Here is a 12,923-nt window from a genome sequence, read left to right on the forward strand (position 1 = left end):
CTTATGTCGATGTTTCATCATCTTCCTCAGCCTCTCTGTCCTCAAAATCTAGTCTCCTAAGAGGATCTGTTCTGTATGTTACACTCATAACTTCTTGTATTATGTTGCTGCCTTCCTCTTGCTGGTCTTTTTTCCAACTTTCTCCTGCACCAATGCCATCCTTTCTGTTCCCGTCTACACTTTAACTTCTTCTTTGCATAACACCTTCTTCCCCTTTGCCTGACATCGAATATCTAATCATAATGTCATCGACTTTCTTAATGCGGCTCTCTAAGCTTCTCTCTTTCCCTTGCTTCACCTCGCAGTTTCTCTTTTCCTTTCTCTTCCCCTCTTTTCTTTGCTCTTTCTTTCTCTTCCCATGTCTTCCTCTTTCCTCCCTTTCCTTCTCTTCCCTTTGTCTCTCCCTTTCTCTCTTTTCCCAGAGCCGTTTCTCATTGTCCACCTCCTGTCCATCTCAACCTTCTGTCACCTTCTTGTTACATTCATCAATGCTCTTTCCATGAAGTTTCAATATTATCTGTCCTCCTTTGCATTTATCTGGTACAATTGCTGTCTCATAGTTTCTGCCCTGCGTACCTTTAGCTCTCTGACACTTGTCATCCTCCTCGTTTAGTTTCTCTTGCACCCTATGCCATGCATCCTATTATTCCAATATTAGTGTGGCCTTTGCCCACTCATCATTTTGCCTCTCGCACTTTATGCTGGGGGCACACAGATGGGGTTGGCGTATCCTGCAGCTGCCTTTAAAGGATATAATCCTTGTACAGTTGAGGACGGATCCCTGCTCTGGAGAGGAGGAGGAGGAGCCATGGACATCATGCACTCTTCCTCACGCTGGTTAAGCATCCATTCCTTTGTATTTGATTTCCATAGCCCAAGTATACCTAATCTATTCTGTAACTGTTTTCCCTTATAACTGTTTTCCCTTATAATAGGCATGTAAACAGGTGCACATGTGTTGCAATACCATCTTTGAATGAGTGCCTTCTTGTGCCCAGGACATAAACCTCTTACCTGCTGTGTCTTTAACCCAGTCCGTGTGTTACTTGACAATTCTGTCCTTATATTGGGGCAATGACTTACATAAATGAATGATTGAAGTGTCCCCCATTATAATAGTTCACAACGCAACTTATCAGTAATCAACAAACTCTACTTCAGTTCTCGCTTACTTTTTTCCTCCTTTACACACCACTCCACAAATTAAAACCCATGTGTCTCTCTGAGACAGGGCTTCCTGTGTCACTGAATCCTACTGAGCGGCACTACAAGCGCCACTCACGCTCCGAGCAGCCCCACCTCGCTGCTCCCACACCAAACTACACTCGCCGGTTCACACCACCACTTTACATCCTCCACAAATACACTGAAACCCACTTCTAAAAGGCCTGGGTTATCTCACAACATGAGGCTGATGCCAGCAATCATTACACCAATAGAACACAGCTATCTTCTTACTCTCTGTGAGGGATCTGTCTCTTTTATTACTGCCCCATAATGAGGCTTACCACGTGATCCTTTCCATCTGTGAGGAACAAGGAATGAGACGCAGACACAGAGAGTTCATAGTTTTGGCTATAGACTTTCATTTCAAATTAAAAAGGTGGCTGGGAACTGCCTCGGTGTCCCTACTCTAAGAGGAATGATCCCTACAGAAAACCCAAACTAAGAGTTTGTCCAATATCAAGATGTCCAAAGCAAAATGTCTTGTGTCCAAAGTTCTATTCTGGCCCTCACATTCTAAAAATATTTTCTAAGGTGAAAAGGGTAATGTGTTGGCCTTGAAAGTGTACAAAAATGTTTGAGTTCAAAAGGAAATAGGTAACTCTAACATAGAAGTCCCCAATTGGATGATTCTTACAGTTCCAGTCAATTGTTCCCTTCCCCAGGTTTTCCTCTTATAGATTTTCCAAACCCCTTATGGATAGAAGCCTTCCTTAGACTTCTCTGTTCAGCAAAAGTGGTTTATAAGTAAAACAACTTGGCTGGATAACTGTTGTGTTCCCTTGCCAGGTTTCTTCTCCTCTTTAATGTAATTTCAACACAGTTTTTGGATATACCTGATTGTAAAGACCCTCACGGGTCTTAATCCTGACCTATGGGCAGTTGAGCACGTAGTGTAGGTGAAGAGTTCTTCCCCACAATACAACTTTCAATAGTACTAAAGGACTATCTTGGAAGATGAATTGCCTGAAAGATGGAATGTCGCCCGGAAGACAGCAGGGTGAGGTTTCGCCCCAGAAGATTACAGGGTGAGGTGGTATTTTGCCCCAGAAGACAGCAGGATGCAACGAAACGTGTAGGTTCGCACAGTGGTCACAACAATAGGAGTATTCAAAAAGAAACGATTGTAACTCACATGAGGTGTGTGTTTTTACAAAAGGTCAAAAGACTCAATGGGCATGGCGGGATCCTATAGATAAATTATATGTTGTTTACAACAAGAAAGAACGTAATAGCTTCTCATCTACCATAACCAAATGCACTAAAGCAGTCTTACCCACAAGAGATGGATTACAGGATCCATGATGAAGCAAGTACCAGTCACAACCTGTTCCAAGGGTGATTTCAGGCGATATTCATAATCCAACAATTTCACAAAGAAAAAGCTTAACACCGCCAGCACGAGGATGCCTAAAAGGTGCTTGTATGGCAGTCTCTAGTCCAAGCACAATCGTTGATCGTCAAGAGAAAATCCAAAATCCAAAGTTCGTAGTATTTGACAGATGAAAGGCAAAGGCAGGCCAAGAAACATTCTGTGATCAGCAGAGTTTCCGAGATACGTAGACGAGCAAGACGTGAGGCAAACACAGTTCTAAAAATGTTCTGTGGTCAGATGAGCAGCATTCGAATCCAGGCAGAGACAATAGGCGAGGCAGATCGTATCAGCGTTCCAAGGTCAGAGCAACAAAGTATTAACAGTAACCAGGTGAAGAAACAAGGGCAAGGCAGAATGCAGTTCTGTGAAACAAAAATAGGTCAAAAATTGAAGTAACAAACTTGAGTGCTTGAATGAATGAAGTATTCAGAAGCAATGCTTCCGGGGTTGGGCAGGGTTTATATCGTTGTCACCTGTAATGAGCGGCATGATGTTGGAGGTGACGTAACCCTGAACAACAGTGCAATGGCAACCCGCGTCTCCATGGCAACCCCCAGCGTTGTTGGAAGGAACGGGGAAGAGCTAAGGCGTTTTTGCGTGCAACATGCAATAATCATGAAGTGTTGAGAGCTGTACACGGAACAGGGAGAGAGGAGCAAGAAAGCCCATGATGGGCAGTACTAGTTGCTGAAGGAATGTGTAATGTCTTTGAAGCGACCCGGACTGGATGCCTGACATTGATGTATTCTCATATCAGGACTTCCTTATGTGATTTACCTTTACAAACTTGCCAGGTTGCCTTTGCCTGGTATACTTCCTTGCCTGTGCTTTCTCATATGTTTTATTTGACACTCTTGCAAACCTGAATCTGCCTGGTATACTCTCCTGCCAGGGATTTCTCATGTATTTCACTTGACACTCTTGCAAACTTGAATTTGCCTGGTATACTCACCTGCCAGGGCTTGCTCATGTGCTTGACTTGACAAACAATCTCTAAGGGCATGGGTTCCCCGTAGGATTCTTTCACCCACTTGGCTTTGCCTGATGTATTCTTCTGTCTGGACTTCATGGTACAGTTTACTTATTTCACAATCCCTCAGGATATGGCTCCTCCCTAGGTTTTTATGGTATGATTCACAAGTCTCTTTTGCAAGATTTTTAATTTGTGTTGCAGGTTTCAAAACACATTAGTTTGCAGGTTTCAGCTCTGCCCTGCTTTTCTGCCAAAACCGAGTCACTGATTCCCTCTCATCCCCTCTCATTCACTTCCACTGGGCTTGTGTCCCTCTTCCATGTTAGGCAGCAATAGCCATGAAGCTCCCCGGTGCTCCCACCTTCCCCAAAGGGCACATCGGTCATATGTGGCTGCTCCAGCATTCCTCGCATTCTTCTGTGGTTTGTGTATACATTCGGGAGGTCCAGAAAGCTTCACGTCTTGCCTTCACTGATACTGCTTGTGCAACATGAAAGCTTTGGTTTACCTACTTAACCTTCTTCACAGGACCGTCAGCCTTTCCATGTTGTGCAGTACTCTGCGTGTTCCTCACTCATCTGCAGGTTGCGCCGGTTGCTGAGCTCTTGGTGTGCCGTTTGCTTCTGCCACAGAAGCCACTTGCTCTGGTCAGCTTCTCTCTCTGATTCCTCAGCTGTTGGGGGTTAGAAACACCGACCATGCCACCACTTCTTACAGTGACTAGAGCATGGCATGGGCTTTATGCTCTAGTGATCTTCACTACGCTGTTCCTCCTCCTCGTCCCAGTATCGTCAAAGGCTATACATACATGAAATTGAAAAACAGTTCTTGTCATTCTATTTACAGGATATTGTAGAGTGTCAGAAGATCTTGTGGTCTGTAGAAGGGATTTACCACCATATGCCTTGAGGGCATGAGTAATGGAGGGAACATCCCTATAAGCGAATTGTGGAATCATGTGACTGGTTCTGATGTTGTATCACCCCATGGTGTGTTTTCTCCCATGTTAACCTCCCACAAATAGCCATCCCCAGAGTTTGGATCAGGAAGCCTCTGTCTCACCCTGGCCACCTGAGGGGAGGTCCCCCCTCGTAAGCAATGAGGACATCCCCAGATTCATCACACAACCCTTGTTGTAAGATATCTCTTTTTCAATCTCTTATTTCTTCACAAACCCAAAATATACAAAATCTCCCCTCCCCTGTTTCCTGTTCTTCACAGACACCTCTGCAGTCCTCTGGGACACAGTGGGGACCCCTTAATAGTCCAATGTGGCTAGGCTGACCATCTTCTTCTACCATATGTTAAGGGGGTCAAAATCCTAAATCGACCGAGAGGAAATGGAGTCAGTCCAAACCAAACTGAATGACGCAGTAGACAGGGTGTATGGCAAAACCCAGCTTTATTATCATCAAAACAAAGCCGGCACAGCATACAAACATTCAAATCTCATCGTTCTTAACATTTTATTCAAAAACAATTGCTTAAATAATACAAATGTGTCAGCAATGACATAACATAATCTCAGTGTAAAAAACCTACAGGGATACGTTAGTGGGTTTGGCTGCATAAGGATTCCATAGGGATACAACATTTCATTGAGTTTACGTGTATCTGACGGCTCCCCCTTGAACCACCCCTATAATCATAAAGAAAAAAAAGAAAAAATGCATCATCTCTACGACAAATGGTTGGTTAGCTAACCAACCTTGGACACTTGACAGGTTATCAAGATATGAAGCAGATCTATAGTAGGGGGGGAGAGATGCATGGATTATTATTTCTTCAGTTAAAAGTTACCATCCATCATTCTCAGGCAATCCCTTTGCACTTGGCCGTGTGGCAACTTGTGTCTGTGTGTGCATTTTAGGGAGTACTGCAGGTGTCTTATCTATGTTGGCTTCTAATGAATAGTCGGTCTTATCCAATTATGAGTCACATGCTAAAAGACTGTGAATGGAATTGAATTACCTCCTATTTATTAAGGTTTTTGCTAATATTAATGTATGTGTCTTTTTTTCTGTTGCCACTAGCAACACTCTTGAGTTATTCTTTATGGAGTATTATGGCTTACTGTTTTACTGAACCTGGCTAACAAAGACTGGTTGTACTCTTATGAAACCTTAATTAATCTGGGATTATACTGTGTGCGTCTTGGGAATTGTTATCTTGTCCCTTCATTTAACCGTTCCAATTTTCCCTTATTTCACTCTCACCTTGGCACTAGTTGCCAGCTACTGTCTGAGCTCTGCATGGATATTTATTTCTTTGATTTCAGCCTTTTGAGTTTTCCTGAGTTCATGAGGCCTTTGCTCATTCACAAACAGGTGGTGGCATCAATTTTTAAATAGATGGCTGCCCAATTACACTCTTGTCTCTGTGTTAACAACCTATATTTGTGTGTCCTTCATGTTGCATTCACCTCATACATTGGTCATGCTAGTGTTCTTCATGTCTTTGGATGCTATGTTAGAATTCTTCATGTCTAAATGCATATGTTACCTATTGTACGCGTTCTTCATGTGGAGTGCATGTTTGCTTTGTGTCTAATGCATGTGCTGTTACTGTTACACCGTTAGTTTGACTGCTTTTGCCATCTCTAGCTCACATTGTCCCCAAGTCCTGTTGTACCTGCAGTGGATGAGGGCGGTATGGTTGTCTCTGTGAGTAACATCTCTCACCCATGCAGTATTGGTGTGGGAGAGGGGAGGGGCAGAAGCTATGGCTGACATATTAATCTGCCTGCCAACAGATTAGTTCCCTGTCACTTTAAAGGTCTCCCAAGCGTACGAGTAACTTTTCTTGCAAGCTTTTACCGTTATGATGGATAGAGGTTTAACATACCGGGAGGGCAAGTGTACCTAGACTTAAGGTAGTTGGGCCTGACTACATGGCCATCTTGGCACAACTGGCTGATGGCCCCTCACGGATCAAGTATTTTGTGCTGTGCTTTACAAAATGTGTGTGGTGTCATTAGTTATATAAAAGCTGTCCACTGGGAAGAAGGGTGCACCCCCACACCATCAAGCCACCTTTCTTCCATGAGAATGACTAGAGCAGGAGAATGCAATTTTTCCCCTGCCCTCATGCTCACTGTGGACCACTGACAGGGCTCAGTCCAAACTGTGATTCACTCTTATTTCTAAAATCAGAGGGGCAACAGAAAACCCTGGGATATATTGTTCAAATCGCTACTGCAGAAGGGCAGCAATTTAACAAAACTGCTGGGCCTGTTTTACCAAGCTTTCTGTTTACAAGGCATAAGCTATGGCTACTGAATTTTGATTGGGCCATAAAAAAACATTTAATTCACTAACCTGTTTTCTCTCTTTACTTAATTCACAATTAAACTAATGTTTTTTACTTCAAGCACCACAACTTCATACCCTCTATTCAGACTCCTCCAGGATATTGAGGCATTATTTTTTAAAGTTTGCAGCAAAAAAAGGAAATATTGCAGCACTCATCTGTAAATTTTATGGAATTAATAAGGACTGCAAATTCGTTAAAATTACACTGGACCTGCAGGTTGAGTTCCTTAGTTTACACACTCAGCCTTAGAGAAAAGCACTCGCCCTGTGCTGATGGGTGACAAAACATTTACCAGGGAATTCTGTAAAATGGTGCATGTCACCATAAGCACGCCACATATTTGGTGGAATGCTGCCACACTGAGGCCAGCCACATACAGTAAAACGTTCATTTTATATTTACCGCAAACACATTTTGTTTGCAGTAAATGGCAAATGAAAGTTTCAAACATCCCCATACTTGCCAGCAAGGTTGAGAACCATGTAATGGGACTCAACCTCTATAAAATCTCCTTGACTATGCGAGCAGGTGAGTAGATTTTGCAAGCCATGTTTATGCTTAATTAACTGTTCACTAAGGTTTGCTATAAAGAGCACTCTCTTCTTCTAACAAGATATAGACAAAAAGGCTCAAACTGCCTCGTACCCCTCTGGAAGATAAAAACCCTTACTTCCACCCACAGACTACAGAACTGCAGTACAGACTCTGGAAATCTTCCAGCTCAATGGGGGAAACACACTGCTCAGCGGCGCATGAGCAACCCAAAAGCCCACACTTAGGGTTGGCCAACATGCCCCAGAACAACTTGTAACCAGAAGCAAGAAATTCAGCAACATCTCCCCCATCGTAAGGGAGCTGCACTGGCTCCCCATCCCAGCCAGACTACTCTGTAAGAATACCTGCATTACCTGTAAGCCAACCACTGCTCACACACCTGCCTATATAGCTGCAAAACTCTGTAGCTCAGGTAGGTTGCACTCCTCCAGGAGCCAGGTATCACTGGGCTCAAGACGAAACTGTCAGACAGGGAAAACTCAAGAAACAGACCTTCTCTTGCTATGCCTCTGCCTACTGGAACACTATCCTAGTCCCAATCTGCATGCTGCCAAGGCCCTTTCAGTTCCAGAAGGAACTTGAGACCTTACTCTTAAGTCAATGGGCCTCATTCCGAGATTGGAGGTAGGCATGGTGCTATTTGCGCCATGGCTACCTCCAATACCGGGTCCGGCACCGGTCTGGTGTAATGGGGACTTACCGGTGCATTCCGACCCTGGAGGGACCGGTAAGTCCCCATTGAACCAACCATTCCCCATTCCCATTTGAGCCCTCAGAGGGCTCAACGGGAATGGGGAGGGTGCTAATAACGGGCTCGCGAATTTCACGCCCGTTATTAGCGCCCTGGTCCCTTAGCGGGACCAGTAAAGGACGTGTGGTCAGACCACACGTTCTTTACAATTCCCGCTAAGGGTCCTCGGAATTGGGCGGTAAGGGATTACCGGCACCGGTATCCCTTACCGCCCAACTTGTAATGACCCCCAATATCTAGGTACTATCTGCACTCATTGCATACTCGCATTACACCCCACCTCATGGCTGGAACTTCCATGCCAATTATTGTAACCCCTTGCTTACCTCATATGTTACTCTCAACGACACGTACCAAGCCCCATTTCTTCCTAGCTAGGTTTGTGCTATAAAAAAACCGAATGCAAATACACATGTTGGTGGGCAGGGCGATGAAATGACGTCATGTTTATGCCGAGCTGCTATTCTTTTAATTGAACTGCGCCAGAGAGCCATCATTTCTCACACGTGTTCTCCGTTGACTAGGAATGCTCCTGCAGGGCTCTGGGTGGACTTTTAAATAAGGCTGCTATGCTTTCCATTGGACAGCTCCAGCACTTCCCAGAAGGCCTGCAATAATTTGAAAGGTCAATGCCGGAATATGAGGCTGGACTTGGACTAACTTGTGTGCTTTAATGGGGCGGCATCCGCAGGTCTGCTCAGTGCTGCTGTACTTTGAATGGAAAATGGAAATAAACCAGCAGGTCCGCTATAAGTTTAAAGGTACTACCAGCCCTTTTTTAATTTTTTTTCGCAGGGTTGCTGTAATGTTAATGGCAGACCACCAGCACTTTTAACTGAACATGCTGGCACTTCTCACCATGGCTGTTTTAATGCTATTGCCGCGGTGTTGGCACCTTTTAACGGGCCTGTTATACTTGTGCTGGGATGGGAGTATTATTTTCAGCATTGCTGCTATACTTTTCATGGGAAAGTGTCAGCACTTCACGAGATGGATGTCATACTTGTAATGGGGTCAAAATGGCAATTTCACCATTGCTGCTGTACGTGTAAATGGAGATTATTAGCATTTCTGTTTAGGACTGGCAACCATTACTCAGACAGACTCAAAACTTCTCAGCAGGGATGCTCAATTTCAGCAGGAGATCTATTTAACGATGCACGGCCTGCATGCTTTGGCATTGCTGCAGTCGATGTAAGGGGGCAGTGCCAGCACTTGTTACCCTGGGTATTGTATGCTTTAATGAGAACTTCTCTGTTGGGCAGCTATGCATTACCAGGAATGCGGCACTTTCGCACTTCACTCTTTTCATGGTACAGTTTCCACCTTAGTCAGCAAGGTTACTAAACATTTAAAGGCAAAGTATCAACACTTTTCACCATTGTTGCAACAGGTCCTGCACTTTTCACAACAGCTACTTATATGCCTTTAAAAGTGACAGTGTCCGCCCTAGCGAGAATGCTGCTTTACTAATGTACTGGCGTAGGCCTTTCTCCCACTATACAGGACTGTCAAATCTAGCTGTGTTCTAGGATTGTGCTGAATTATTCAATTGTTTCTCAAATCCAGCGATGTATGGTACTATACTCAATTGTTCTGTTAGGCGTAGGCCTCTCTCCCACTATACAGGACTCTCAAATCTAGCTGTTTTTGCGCCATGCAGGACTGCAGAAATCTAGGCATTCAGCCATACCGTGAAGATTAGCTGCAAAACATATAGCCCACTAACCAAAAAGTTCAAACTTTCTGCATACTTAACTCACTCAAAAAACTCACACAACCACCTCTCGTACCGCAAGCAGCATGCACTTCACCACACTGCAACAGCACATAAACCGCACCAACAGCACACAGGGACTGACATCGCTCTGATACTCGCACCAAAGCTCAGCGCACAGTGTATACCGAGATGAAGCTGCCAACAGAAAACCACACCTCTCACTATCCTACTCCCTCTTCACCCTACTAACCCATCCCGCCTTCTCGTTTGCAGATTCGCCAGAGCACCTGGAGACCAACTCTGACGGTGCACAGTACAAATACCTTTAACATGTAATATTTAACATACCAGCGACTTTCAGCTGGGCCCATGCACTGTGTTTGAGGCTGCATGTCTCAGCTAGACCACGTCAGGTTGAAGAGTACACTGCAAGCGCCCGTATGTTGTCCGATTCCAAAGTGGACTAGCAATATGGTATGGCCCATAAAGAAGGAATGGTGTATTCAGCAAGAACATTAATTTCTGCTACTGCTGTGCACTTCAGATATGATGCCTGTGCTCTGAAATTCGGACTGCTCATTGAGGCCAGAATTCTAGAAGGATCCCCACTATAGCTGGCCCAGCCACGGTAAACTAAAAGGGTGCATGGATCAAAGGGCTGTTGAGCTGTGGAGCTGATCTAGAATCTAAACATGTGTACAGTGGAGGACATAGGCAGAGGCATGGGGGCTTTAAGAGACACGGGGCACAGTGATACAGGCTGAAAACTTTTAGGCTGAATGTTACTCCTAAATCTAGAAGCCAAAACACGAGGGGGAGGATTAGCTCAGAATCAGGAGATGAAGCTGGAGAGGGTGAGCTCAGAAGCCACAGATCTTGATAGGAGTCTGGAGGGTTGAGTCAGAAGTGAGGTATGAGAATGCATACCAGGCTCAGAAGTAGGACAACGGACTGCAGGCCCAACAATAAGAGGTTACAATTGCAGACTGAAGGGCTGAGGGGTTAGGAATCAAAAGTCACGACGAGGAACTGGCGAGTGGCACGAATGGGTAGTGAAAGGCTGGATCGGACAACCTGCGGAGATAAACACAGCAAATGCCCTCAAAATCCCCTGGACACTGGGGAAAGTCCACAGTTACAACTTAAGACCACATTGCACCTGTGCACCAAGAATAGGGAGTGAAATGAATGCACTGGATGTCCATCACAGTTTTTATTTTTGTGACCTTGTTCCTCTCTCCCTCGTGATCAGGGTGACTCCCCTGTATACTGACCCCTCTGCCTACACAGTTTGGATTCCCTGCATTTCCATCCTCGTGCTAGCTGGGGGTGGACCTCATCGCGCATGTTGTTGAACCTACACCTGTGGACACAGGGTTCTCTGCTCACTGGTGACAGTGGCACGTGTAGATGGACAACACTCAGTTCTACCTGTATTGTTCCTCTCGTCATGATATCCGTCTTCTGAGGAGCTGCCTATAGAGGATTGAGAGGTGGACAGGGTCTCGCGTTTTGAAAATGACACTTCTAAACTCTTTGTAAAGGTTGTAATAACCAAAAACAATACAATAAAAAAAAGAGTTGTTATTACTGTCCCCTGCCTTCCAGTCGTCCTTTACTGTACACTTCCTTCTGCGTCTACTGGTAGGACTCTTGTTGCACCATTAATGCTACTTTATCTTTTGTTTTTTGAATAGTACATTAAGTCATTGTTTACATCTGCCAACTTTTCTTTTGAATGCCTAGCATACTATGGCCCTCATTCCGAGGTTGGTGGTAGTCATGGCGCTATTTGCGCCATGACTGCCACCAATAACGGTACAGTGTCCGGTTTGGTGCAATGGGGACTTACCGGTCTAGTCTGACCTTGGCGGGACCGGTAAGTCCCCATTCACCAAACCATTCCCCGTTCCCATTTGAGCCCCCATAGGGCTCAATGGGAGTGGGGAGGGCGCAAATAACGGGCCGCCGTATGCCAAGCCCGTTATTTGCGCCCAGGTCCCTTAACGGGTCCCGTCCTTAACACCTGGTAAGACCAGGCATTAAGGAAGGGACCCGCTAAGGGACCTCGTAGTAGGGCGGTAAGAGATTACCGGCACCGGTCTCCTTACCTACTCGAAATGAGTGCCTATATCTTTTAGCTTCTGATTTGAGAAAGGCTCTTGAGGAGTCGAACGTGTCATCATAAACTCTCCTTCAGGATAATTTAATACAACTTTTTGAACTATAAATCAAACATTTTAAATCAAACCAAAACTTGTGGCGCAGTTCTTGTGCGAAAACAACAAATCTATGCACAACCATGGAGGTGGGGTAATGGTTCCTCCTAACCTTTTTCACACACACGACACTAACATATCGTGAGGCCGAAGAAGTTGACCCCCCAACAAAACCCCTTTGAAACACTCAGATTTTTGTCCAGGCCCGTGTTTTTCCTCATTTAGACACAGGCAATGCTATTCCTTTAAACTTACCTAAATCCACACTTGCTCCTATGAAGACAGTGTTCCTTTGATCATCAGGTTGGTTGCAGGAACCAGGAAAACTGGCCACACTGGCCCATTCAGAAATAACTAAACTAGGCTCCTGTCAGTGCTAGAGTACCATTTCAGATGCCTGTCTCCCTCCCAAAATGGCTCTTGGAAGAACATCTGGTTCCTTAGCTGCAAAAACCATGACCTCGTTATTAGACTCTGCTTCAATTTCTGGACACCATATTTTGGCATTTTCCCTGCCTGTTCCATTGTCTCTTTAAGGGAGTGAAGTGGGGGCTCCTGCTGGAATTAATTCCTAATTTCCCTACGGCAACCTCTAATCTCTTGTCTTGTAGGGAACTATTTAAAACCTAGGTTTTGGGTCAGATTTATAGGTAACACCACCTGCTTCTCTGTATGGATGTAATTTGACTCTTGTCACCCGGCGTTTATTATGCATTGTATTGCTGGTTATTGTACATGCCCTAAATATGTTTGCTTGTATTGTTGAGCTCTCCTATTCACCCTGGTACCATTTT

The 12,923-nt window shown here is 44.8% G+C and overlaps 1 protein-coding gene across 4 annotated transcripts in view; it reads left to right on the forward strand.

Moving 5' to 3' along the window:
* The window catches only part of IQSEC2 (IQ motif and Sec7 domain ArfGEF 2), a 1,791,459-nt gene that overhangs the window by 540,146 nt on the left and 1,238,390 nt on the right, over positions 1 to 12,923 (forward strand). The gene's annotated exons all lie outside the window — the stretch shown is intronic.

The sequence above is a fragment of the Ambystoma mexicanum genome, chromosome 2p (assembly GCF_040938575.1).
Source record: "Ambystoma mexicanum isolate Mex_15411 chromosome 2p, UKY_AmexF1_1, whole genome shotgun sequence".
Classification (NCBI taxonomy): domain Eukaryota; kingdom Metazoa; phylum Chordata; class Amphibia; order Caudata; family Ambystomatidae; genus Ambystoma; species Ambystoma mexicanum.